Source organism: Grammomys surdaster, unplaced genomic scaffold (assembly GCF_004785775.1).
Source record: "Grammomys surdaster isolate TR1022 unplaced genomic scaffold, NIH_TR_1.0 60, whole genome shotgun sequence".
Taxonomy (NCBI): domain Eukaryota; kingdom Metazoa; phylum Chordata; class Mammalia; order Rodentia; family Muridae; genus Grammomys; species Grammomys surdaster.
In genome coordinates this window covers 1,608,391-1,620,379 of record NW_021604562.1, presented here as the reverse complement: position 1 = coordinate 1,620,379, position 11,989 = coordinate 1,608,391, and positions in this window count along the sequence as shown.

Here is an 11,989-nt window from a genome sequence, read left to right as displayed (position 1 = left end):
TCTCTCTCTCTCTCTCTCTCTCTCTCTCTCTCTCTCTCTCTCCCTCTGCCTCTGCCTCTGCCTCTACTACCCTCCTGGCTCCCCTCCCCATGCCCTGAATAAACTCTATTCTCTGCTATACCGGTGTGTGACTGGTCCCTCAGGGGTAAGAGATGCCTCAACATGGGCCCGCTGAGACATCCCCTTCCCCCATACCTCTCACCCACAGAACATACTTTTTGTCTCTTTGTCTTTTTGTAAGCACAACACTGCTTTCCTCTGGGATGAGTGTAAATTGTGGCAATTAGACATTAAAAACCAACCATCACAGAGAGCAAGTAAAAATATGCCCAACTCAAACCTGTGACATGCACTATTCAAAGTTTAACTGTAAGAAATTGAACACATAGTGGAACTGAGAGGCCAGGAAGTAAAATACCCATACAGTTGTATCATACACAATATAGGAAAGGAGGGTCCTGAGCAAGAAAGAACATTGTGCAATGCAGTGTGCTGCTGAGAAGACAGGCAGGATGCATGCTAAGAGTCTCTGAGACTTAGTGACATTTGAGACTGTAAGTTTAGATTTTTCAAAACCTACTTAATAAGGGTTCATTAACACTTCAACCTCCCTTCTACCACACCTACCAGATGTATGGAAAAATAAAGGTTCATAGGAAACAGAAGTTGTGAACCTGTTTTAGAAGATTCCCGTCTTTGTTGTAAGAACATCAGCAGTCCAATCCAAAACACCAGACAGGAATCAATACCAGCAGCAGTCTAGTCCATTCAGCAAACACCAAATACTAATCAGCAGTGGCCTTTTGATGCAGAAGAAACTAAGAGGCTCTGCCAATCAGCATGTGTCCATGGAAGCAGCAAGAAGCCGCCAGAATATCACAAGAAGTTCTTTGGCAGGTTAGTCTCTATGAAGTCACCACTAGCAAAGATCAGTAATGAGGTGCAAGGCTAACCAATGCAAGAACATCGTCAGTACAGACAAGCAAAGCAGAGCAAGACAAACCAATTCAAGAGCTTCATCACATTGTCTGTGGTTATATTCTTTTTAATGGTCCTGCATCCTTTCACATGTCTGCTTCAGCAAAATATCCTCTCACCTGTGTCTGTTTCAGCAAAACTTCACATGACATAACTGAGACCCCCCAAAAAACAGAAATTTCTACCTCATGAGTCACTGTTTTCTCACTGTTAAAAAAAATAGAAAAAAGTAGGAATTAAGGTAGTTTACAAGCCATACTGGAATGAATGGCTAATTACAGTTAGGAAGATAAAGGGGAGAGAAACATTTTATCACTCCATCAACTGACTCTCTAGTCTATATGATCCATTTGATCAATGTGTCAACAAACTTCCTCTACTGTGGAAACTAAACTTCTCACTGCAATTACAATCAGAGCAGTGGCCACTGCCACTACATAATCCGTCAGACCCTAGCACTTCACTTCAAACTGGGTGTCTTAGTTAAGGTTTTACTGCTGTGAACAGACACCATGACTGAGGCAACTCTTATAAGGACAACATTTAATTGGAGCTGGCTTACAGGTTCACATCGTTATCAAGGTAGGAGCATGGCAGCATCTAGGGAGACAAGGTGCAGGAGGAGCTGAGAGTTCTATATCTTCATCTGAAAGCTCTTAGCAGAATACTGATTTCCAGGCAGCTAGGATGAGGGTCTTAAAGCTCACACCCACAGAGACAAACCTACTCCAACAAGACTACACCTACTCCAACAGGGTCATACCTCCTAATAGTGCCACTCCCTTGGCCAAGCATATACAAACCATCACACTAGGCAAATATACCTCTTCCAAGAAATCAACAAAAACTATACAAATAGGGATCTTATTGAAGAGACCCCCTGTGACTTCAGCCAGGACCACCATCAGTGCTCCATTGGGAAACAACAAAACTGTAGGAACTACTACCACCCTGTGGCATTCATAGCAACTATGGTTGGGCAGAGTTTGTCTTAGCTATTCCCAGACCACAGAACAAAGCCAAAGAATTTTACAAGAACAAACAAACAAAAAACATCAGTGGATCTGGCAATCCAGAAGAGACAAATAGGAATAATAATAAATTAATTAATTAATGTAAATAAGCAAGGTGTATATTCCAAAGCAAGACTAGGTGGATAAAGTGGCAGGAAAAAGGCAAAAGAAAAGGAGCCAAGTCAAATACAAAGGCAAGCTTGTCAGAACAACTGCTGAGTTTTCAGTCCAAACCTACAAAAGCAAACTCTAAAAGGATAAATGCCAATCTAACCTAATATACGTGGTAAAATTGTCTGTCATAACTAAAAGTGAAAGAAAACAGTTCCATGAATAATGCAAGCTAAAGGAATTTATGATCACCAAGCCAGCCCTACAGTGTATATTGATGAAAATACTTTGGCCTGAAGAGAATGATAAGCACACTCAAGAGGCTACAAGATATAAAAATAAACAATGCTAAGATACTTGATGAGCAAAATTGAACTAAAAAAATAATCCTCCAGCACTGCAAAATCAGTAAAATAACAGGAGTCAATACACACTTTTTAATAATCACTCTGAATATCATTGGATTCAACTCCAATATCAAAAAAAATAAGTTAACAGATTGGAATAGAAATCAAGATCCTTCCTTTTGTTGACTCCAAAAAGAAAATAAAAATACATGTCACCACCAAAGATAGGCACCATGTTAAGGAGAAAGAATAGAAAATTATATTCCAATCAAATAGGAACAGGAAAGTGGAAGGCATTGCTAGTCTAATATCTGACAAAATCTATCTCAAACCAAGTCTAGCCATAAGGAATAAAGAGAATTACTTCATGCTGATCAAGGAAACAATCAGTTAAGAGGAAATTACAAATCTAAATACATAAGCTCCAAACACAAGGTCATTCAACTGCATAAATACTACTAGACCTAAAGTCATAGATTAACCCAAACACAGTAATAGTGAATGACTTCAATATCCCACTCTTAGCACTAGACAAGTCAACTGGACAAAGATGAATGAAGAAATACTGGAATTAAATGACATTATAAATCAAATAAACCTAATAAATGTCTATGGAACATCTCATCCAAACACCAAAGGATATAAATGTCTTCTCAACTCTTCGTAGAGGCATATCTAAAATAGATCACTTATTTGGACACAAATGCAAAAAACTTTAGAAAAGTGAAGTTATTATCATCATGTATTCCATGTGATCACAATAAATAAAGCTATAAATAAATGCAAAAGAAACTGTAGAAAATACACAAACTCATGGAGATTAAAAGCATAATTTAATGATTAATGGGTCATTGAAAAGACAAAGAAAAAAGAAAATATGTTCCTAGAATCTAATAAAAATGGAAATAGACTATAAAAAATCATAAGAGAAACAAGACATTACTACAAGGAACCTTCTAAGAGCCAGCATTAAGAAAACAAAGAGGTCGCATGTAAATAACCTGAAACATAAGACATAGAAAAAAGAGCAAACCAATTCCAAAAGCAGTAAGTATGAAGACATAACAAAGATCATGGCAGAAATTACAGAAATTAAACAGGAATAAAACAATACAAATAATAAATGAAACATATTGGTTCTTTGAAAAGACTTTTTTTTAATTAACAAACACAAGGCAGAAGAGATGTCTCAGAGGTTAAGAACATTTATTTTTCTTACAGAGAACCCGGGTTTAATTTCCAGCTCCCATATGGTGGCTCACAACCATCCTTAATTCTAGTTCCAGGGAATTTAATGCCCTTTTCAGACCTCAGCAGGAGCCAGGCATAAACATGCAGACAGGCAAAACACTCATATACATAAAATAAATAAATCTAAAATTTTTAAATGAAAGTAAAGGTTACCAAATTATCAAAAATTAGAAATGAAAAGGTAGTATTACCACAGACACTGAGGAAATTCACAGAATCATAAACATCCTTTTGGTTATTTTATTTATTTACGTTTCAAATGTTATCCCCTTCCCAGTTTCCCCTTCACAAACCCCCCATCCCATCACCCCTCCCCTGCTTCTATGAGGGTGCTCCCACACCCACCCATTCCTGCCTCACTGCCCTAGCATTCGCCTACATTGGGGCATCAAGCCTCCACAGGACCAAGGGCCTCCCCTCCCATTGATGCCAGATAAGGCAATCCTCTGCTACATATGCAGCTGGAGCCATGGGTCCCTCCATGTGTACTCTTTGGTTGGTGGTTTAGTCCCTGGGAGCTCTGGGGGTGGAACTGATTGGTTGATATTGTTGTTCTTCTTTTGGTGTTGCAATCTTATGGTGTGTGTGTGTGTGTGTGTGTGTGTGTGTGTGTGTGTGTGTGATATGAGAGCAAATTTAGGACTAAGAACTCTACAGTCACATTCTTCTGCACTGGTACCAGTTCTAAGTCTCTGTATTAGCCTCCATCCATGGCAAAAGAAGCTTCTATGATGAAAGCTAAGAGCTGTACTCATGTATAAAAATTATAAATATAAAATATAAGAGCAAATATTTATAAGGGATTTTGATGCTATATATGCAAAATATATTTGTAAGGAGAGGTTTCAGGAGGAGGAAGGAAAGTGAAACACGATAATCATATGTATACACATATGAAAGTACGAAAGAATAAAAATAGATCAATTTATAAAGAAAAATGTAGGAAGAGGGATGATCTTCAACTTACTTAAGTTAAAGTATTTGACTTCTTGTTTCCATATTAAGTGTTTTGAATAATATTTGCATTTGAAAATTTTAAATATGTATACAGTGTATTTGAGTCAGTGGATGTTTCCCATCCATGTGTATATGAATAGCACTAATTGGACTCAGTGGGCTGCTGGGCTTTAGAAAATACAGGATTTAAATTGAAGAAAAGGATACATGAATTGAAAGAATTCTGCTGAAAACTTCAAGAGCTAAACATTAGACTAGCTTCAATATCAGCAGCTCTACAATTCTGTGGTACCAAGGACCAGCCTCAGCTTGGAGAGGGGTTGCTGAGAAGAAAGGGTGTTTGATAGGGACAAAAAATGACTCAAAGTCAAACGTGGGGTACAAGCTGTACTCATGTGTATATATATATATATATATATATATATATATATATATATATATATATCACTAACAAGCCGCCATCAACACTTGTGGAGGAGGTCCACACTCTGCTGGTTCTGCTCCAGGGGCAGGAAACCATGTCATACTATCTCTTCCATGACGGATGTCACACCATCCTTCCCTGACCATGCAGGACTGAGATAGACTATAAAGAATACAAGAAAACATAAAGCAAACTACAATGTGAACATAACAATGTAATATAAAGCCAAGTTACAACAAGACCACCCAAAACCTGCTGGAATCTACATGGCTACCAATATGACTGCTAACTATCCTTTGCTTCATTTTATTGTTATTTTTCACATCTCTACTCTTACAAAAGTGTCTGCTCCCATAATGCATCTGAAATCATATCACATCTAAAAATACATATGAAAAAAGAAAAGAAAAGTGGTTCCTATTCTGGACAAACCATCTCATTCTCAGAATGAACTCTCTGCCTTTACTCATCTTAACTGATGAGAAACTTTCCATTCAATTTCGATATGAGAGCTGTCAAAACTACCACAGCATGACTCTGTCTTGCAAAGCACATCCTCATTTTTTAAGTGTATACCTTTGACCTATAATGAACTTCTTCCCATTTCTTCACTTAGGCTCATCTCTGAATGCTTTCTTAAACTGGGACAAGATCCTGGAAACACTAGGTAGAATAATGCACTCTCCTGACCTTTGAGACTTCTCCAATCTTCACCTATGGTTAGCCAATTCTACCGATTTGTAACACACTCTATATTCATTCTAGTTTTACAATATCCTTTTCAAAAAAATCTTGATATGTATATTCAAATACGTTGTCAACTTCTTACTACTTTATTTTTCTGTGGGAAAAAGTAGGTATGTAGAGGTATGTGTTCATATGGTTACATGTTTGGTTAGGTTCACTTACGTGTGTATGTATATGTTTGTGTGTGTGTGCGTGTGTGTGTGTCTGTGTGTCTCTGTGTCTCTGTGTGTGTACAGGTGTACCTGCATACCTATGGAGACGAGAGGTCAACCATGAATGTAATTCCTCAGGAGCTAGCTACCTTGATTTTTGAGAAAGGGTCTCTCATTGCCCTGATACTTGATGAGTAGGCCAAGTTGTATGACTAGAAAACCCTAGGGATGCATTTGTCTCTCTCTCCTTTGTCTCAGTGCATAGGGCTAAGTTTATAAGCCTGAGCCAGCATGCCTGTCTTTTAAAATAATGTCATTAATTCTTTTGGAGTTTCCTGCAATGTATTTTCACCATATTCATGTCCCACTCATCCCTTAACCCTTCCCAGATCTACCTCCACCTCCCACAGAGTCCAATTTGTATTCCCTCATATTCTCATGGGCTCAGGTGCATCCACTAAAGCATAGTCAATCTATAATTGACCATACCTTTAAAAAAAACTGACTTTCTCTCCCCCTCAAAAAAAAAATCAATGGTCAACATTCATTTATGGTTAGGGGCTTTTCCTCTCTTTGCTAGAATGTTGACTGGCTTGATGTTGTGCAGGCCTTGTATAGACACCAAAGCCACTGTGATTTTTATGAGTCCTGGAGTACTATGATCATGCCTCACTTTTTTTAATTGAGTGTTCTGAAGATGAAATCTATGTTTTTGTGAATGTATGGACAAACACTTCAATGGCTGAGCTATGCTTCTCACTCCTAACCTCTTGTTATTTTTTGAGTATCCCTTACACTGCTCTGTCCATCAAAATATTTCCAAGTCAAGTGTGAGACATCATCTTCTTTCACAACTCATTCTGACCCTGTGTTCCTATGACTCATTTTAGTGAATATCCATCAGCTGTAATTTAATACTTCCTCTGAAGTATATTGCTTTTAGTGCCCTGCTAAAACTACAAACTTCCCTAAAGCACAGTCATGTATTGACTTACCTATCACCCTGTTCCTGGAATAGGCTTTCTGCTCAGCAAAAAGAGCACAATAAAGACTACTTAGAATACAGCATGCCTCTTGAGCTGTTAAGGCAGCAAAACCAAGACCTATAGTCTGTTATCTGTAGCATGTGCTTTGCAAAGGGTTTACCTTGTGTGACATTTGCTATGGTTAGTGAGATAGAGCAGGAAGATGTCAATATTTTAGTTGCAGGATAGCACGAAAAACAAGCAAATGTCACAGAAAGCAAAGCAACATTAGGCACTGTGTTCAGTAATCTGGGACCTTTGTTACAAACCTTCAAAACCCCAGCAGAGGCCTGGCCTTGAAAATGACCATTTCACACTGAGAGGCACTCATTTTTAAAGAAGGTCATGTTTGAGGTTATGTCTACTGAACTGTAGTGCTTTAATGGGGACGATATAAAAATCATACATTTTCTAAACAAGGGCTATGGGAATGACTTTGTCTTGACTTGTGGTACATTTAGCCAGGAAGGAATTCAGGTAAACATGGCTGAGAGTTTCATTAAGCTGTAAAAATTGATGGAGTCAATTAACTCCCTCCTGAAACTCAGCCGATACATGAAGAAGAAAAGGAATGGTTTTGGTGGTTTGCAAATAGAGATAGGGCCTGATAGAGGACTATGGTGGCATCCAAGCAGTCCCTGATGCTCACAGCAGTTCACAGAGTAGAGGAGATCTTTCTAGAAGAACAAATTCAGATGGCATCAGTTATATTTCATTAAGCAATTTTGTTTCTGTACAGCTTTATACGTTGAGCTCTGTGGGAGATTAATTCAAATATGATCTTCCTAGTTCTCCCTCCAAAGAAACTTACAATGTAGTTGGTAGAACCAAGACAAAGACAAATGAAATAACAAAAGAATATTTAGGAGCTGAAATGGTTTAGTACAAGCCAAGGTAAAATGTTAATTAACTTTAATTATGCAGGAAATGGGTAGGTAAAGAATCACTTTCTGTTGAGTCTATGTGTCCAGCTATGTACGTGTCCACTGTGTCTGCTGGGAAGGTAATGATGCAGTAATCTAGGAAATAGAGTTTTACCCTACGGAAGTATGTAAGCTAAATTTCCTGTGGAAAATGGGCATTCACTTACGTTTACAATCAATGAGGACATGTGGAAAGAAAGGGAAAAATCAGGTCAGTCAGGCCATTGAGCTTTTGTAAGAAATCTGAGGTAGAGCTGGGCAACAGACACACAGAGGCTTTCTGTAGGAAAAGAGATAGAGAAAACCATTCAAATCAATTAAAAGAGAGCTTCAAAGTTCATAGTTAAAACATCATCCTTCCAGGAAAAGACAAGAACGCTTAAGTTAAGAAGAGACAAGGATGCTCACTTGAAGCACTTCCGTTCAACACTGCATGCAGCTCTACCCAAGGCAACTAAGCAAGGAAAAATAAACAAAAACCATCCAAGTTGGAAACCGTAGAACGATTTTCATTTCCAAAGGATTCTTAGACAAAAGTGCATACTAAATTGAATAAATAATTTTTACTTCATCAAAATTTAAAAGTGTTGTAATTTAAAAGGCATACAAAGAGAATAATCTTGAACATTAAAAACACTGAAGAATTCACCTACTACATGTTAGGACTGATAAAGAAATCCACTAAATTTGCAGAATAAAATATTCATATGTAAAACTAACCTGAGTTTTGTATAATTGCAATAAAGAGCCTGAACACATTGCATCTGCATTGGCATCAGAAAGAACAAAATACTAATGTGTCAATTTTATAAGAAAGGCAAACTTTTACTCTACAACGTCAACCATTATTGATATAACCTAAAATTCTAAGTGAGTAGAAAAGAATCTCATGTACAAGGTTTAGAAAACTTGGGTTTTTTTTTAAGATCAACATAATCCCTGTCAGAATCTGACTTCTTTGTAGAAACTGACAAAATCATTCTACAATTCAAGTGGAATTACAAGGTTCCACAAATAGGACAAAAGAATAAAGTTGGTTGACTCGTCCTTCCTTACTTCAAGTTTTACTGAAAAAGCAATGACAATTGGCATAGTTGATTACTCTCAAAGGACAGATATACTGCTCAATGAAACTGAGCCCAGAGACAAAGCTATGTGCCTACAAGCAACTGATTTTCAACAAGAGTGCCAAAACTATTTTAATAGAGAGACAAATCAGTTGAACTTTTACCTTTACCTGACACCCAACACAGAAATATTAACTCGATGTGGATCAAACTCCCAAATTCCCATCCTCATAGAAGCAGGAGGAGGGGGATGGGACAAGAGGTTCCTGGACAGGGGTTGGGGGTGGGGTGGGGAATGGGGTAAGGAGATAACATCTGAAATGTAAATAAAATATCCAATAAAAAAGGGAATGAAAGAGTGGAGTAGGGAAGTAGTGAAGATCAGGGAAGAGTTTGGGGAGGGAATGCTGTAATCAGAACATAAAATATGAGAAAATATATTTTCAATTTAAAAATTAAATTTAAATTTAAAAATGAAACTGACATTCTTAAAAGAAAACAAAAAGGTAAAGTATTCACTGAGTGAGAATTTTGGAGTTTTGTTTTTAAAAAATTCACAGAAATACTATAAGAATATATTTTCATTTCAATCCCAGGTGTGGGATATGGGGCTGCTTTAGACTGTCCACAGCAGCTCCATGATTTGCCTCATGTTCTAGCAAGGGTATGATTTTGCCTGCTGAGGTAATTTCTTCAGTTGTGTGCTCTTTGGAATTCTGGGGACCTTTCAGAGGGTATGTAAAATGCTAGGGCCTGCACAGGCAGGGTTGGCTATTGTGGGTTGTTAGTTGGCTACTGGTTGGTTGTTGGTTGCTGTCGGTTGTGATTTGTTAGTCACGTACAAAGAAGAAACAAGAACAAATTAAGTATCCTGACTGTGGAGATCAAACTTGCCCCAAGAAACTCAAGGCCCCTGAATCGGCAGGAAGTAGTATAAAGATAATTTCACCCCTTTTCCCTTCTATGCTTCTTTCTCTCCTATCTAGTGTTATGGAATTGAAAGAGTGTAAGAAAAGTGGTAGAGAAGAGTAGAAGATAAAAGAATCTACAAAGTAGCCAAAGAGAGGCTACAGTTTGCAAACTTAGATTTGGAGGGGTGGGGGTTGCAGAAGAGTATTAGGAAAAAAATCCAGACAATTTAGACTTCATCAAAATGTAAAACTGCTGTCATTCAAAAGACTTGTAAGGCCAGGTGTAACGGCAAACACCTATAACTGCAGCACTCAGGAGGCAGATGCAGGTCCATCTCTGTAAGTTTGAGGTCATCTCCATCTATATAAGCAAGCTCCACACCATTCAGGGCTATGCAATGAAAACTTGTTTTATAAAAATAAAAGATATGAAAATAGAATCAATAGAAAGGAAGAAAATATTTGCAAAGCTTGGATCTGGTGAAAGATGCATCCAGATTATGTAAAAAAAAAAATCAACAATAAAACTCAAGCAACTCAATTAAAAGTATGTTCAAATAACCTGAAGAGACATTTCTCCAAATATTTGCTAATGACCAAAAGCACATAAAAAGAGGCTCTCTGCCACTAGTTATTAGTGAAATGCAAATCAAAATCATGATGCAATAATACTTTACACTAACTGTGATGACTATAATAAAGATAAAGAATAACAAATATTCAAATGATGTAGAGAAATTTAAACTCCCGACTACTTTGTGGGAATGTAAGATAGTAGTCACTATGAAAAATTATATGAAAGTTCTTTAAATGATTAAATACATACATACATACCACAACACCCAGAAATTTCATTCCTAATTGTGCATCAAAGAGAAATAAAAATATATGTCCACATAAATGTTTTCAGATAAATAATCTTAGTAGCAGTATTCATAATCAACAGCTTAAATGTCCATCAACTAATGAGTGTGCAAACAAAATATTGTGCCTGTAGTTAAATATTATTTATCCCTGCAAATAAAATTATTGCTTTTATGCTATAACACTTATTAACCTTAAAAACAATTTTCTAAGTGTCATTTAACAAGAGGAAATGGAATGTTGCAATGACAACAGGGACCAAAGATCACTACTAGAATATAGAAAGACTTAAGAAAGGATCTCCTCTATTGGGGACTCCATGCCCAGTCCAGTGGTTGGCTTCAAGCATCCACCTATGTATATGTCAGGCTCTGGCAGAGTCTCTCAGGAGACAGCCATATCAGGCTTCTGTCAGCATGCACTTCTTGGCATCCACAGTAGTGTCTGGGTTTGGTGATTGTATATGGCGAGGCAGTCTCTGGATAGCCTTTCCTTCAGTGTCTGTTCCACACTTTGTCCCTGTATTTCCTTTAGACAGGAGCAATTTGGGGTTAATATTTTTGAGATGAGTGGCCCCATCCCTCAACCAAAGGTCGTGCCTAGCCCCTGGATATGGTCCCTACAGGTTCTCTCTCCCCTTTGTTGGGTATTTCAGCTAATATCATCTCTGTTGGGTCCTAGGAACCTCTTGCTTTCCTGGCATCTGGGACTTTCTAGTGGCTACCCCTAGTTCCTCATCCCCCACCCCAATGGAGGAGTTAGGGCAAGGACTGAAGGAGCTGAAGGAGTTTGCAACCCCATAGGAAGAAGAACAATACCAACCAACCAGACCTCCCAGAGCTCTGAGGAACTAAACCACCAACCAAAGAGTAAACATGGAGGGACCCATGGCTCCAGCTGCATGTGTAGCAGAGGTTTGCCTTATCTGGCATCAATGGGAGGGGTGCCTTTGGTCCTGTGGAGGCTCGATGCCCCAGCATAGGGGAATGTTAGGTTGGTGAGGCAGGAGTGGGTGGATGGGTGGGGGAGCACTCTCATAGAAGCAGGGGGAGAGGGGTAGGATGGGGGTTTGCAGAGGGGAAACCAGGAAGGGGGATAACATTTGAATTGTAAATGAATAAAATAACCAATTTTTAAAAAATAAAAAAGAAGAAAACAGCAAAGAAAGAAAGGAAGGAAGGAAGGAAGGAAGGAAGGAAGGAAGGAAGGAAGGAAGGAA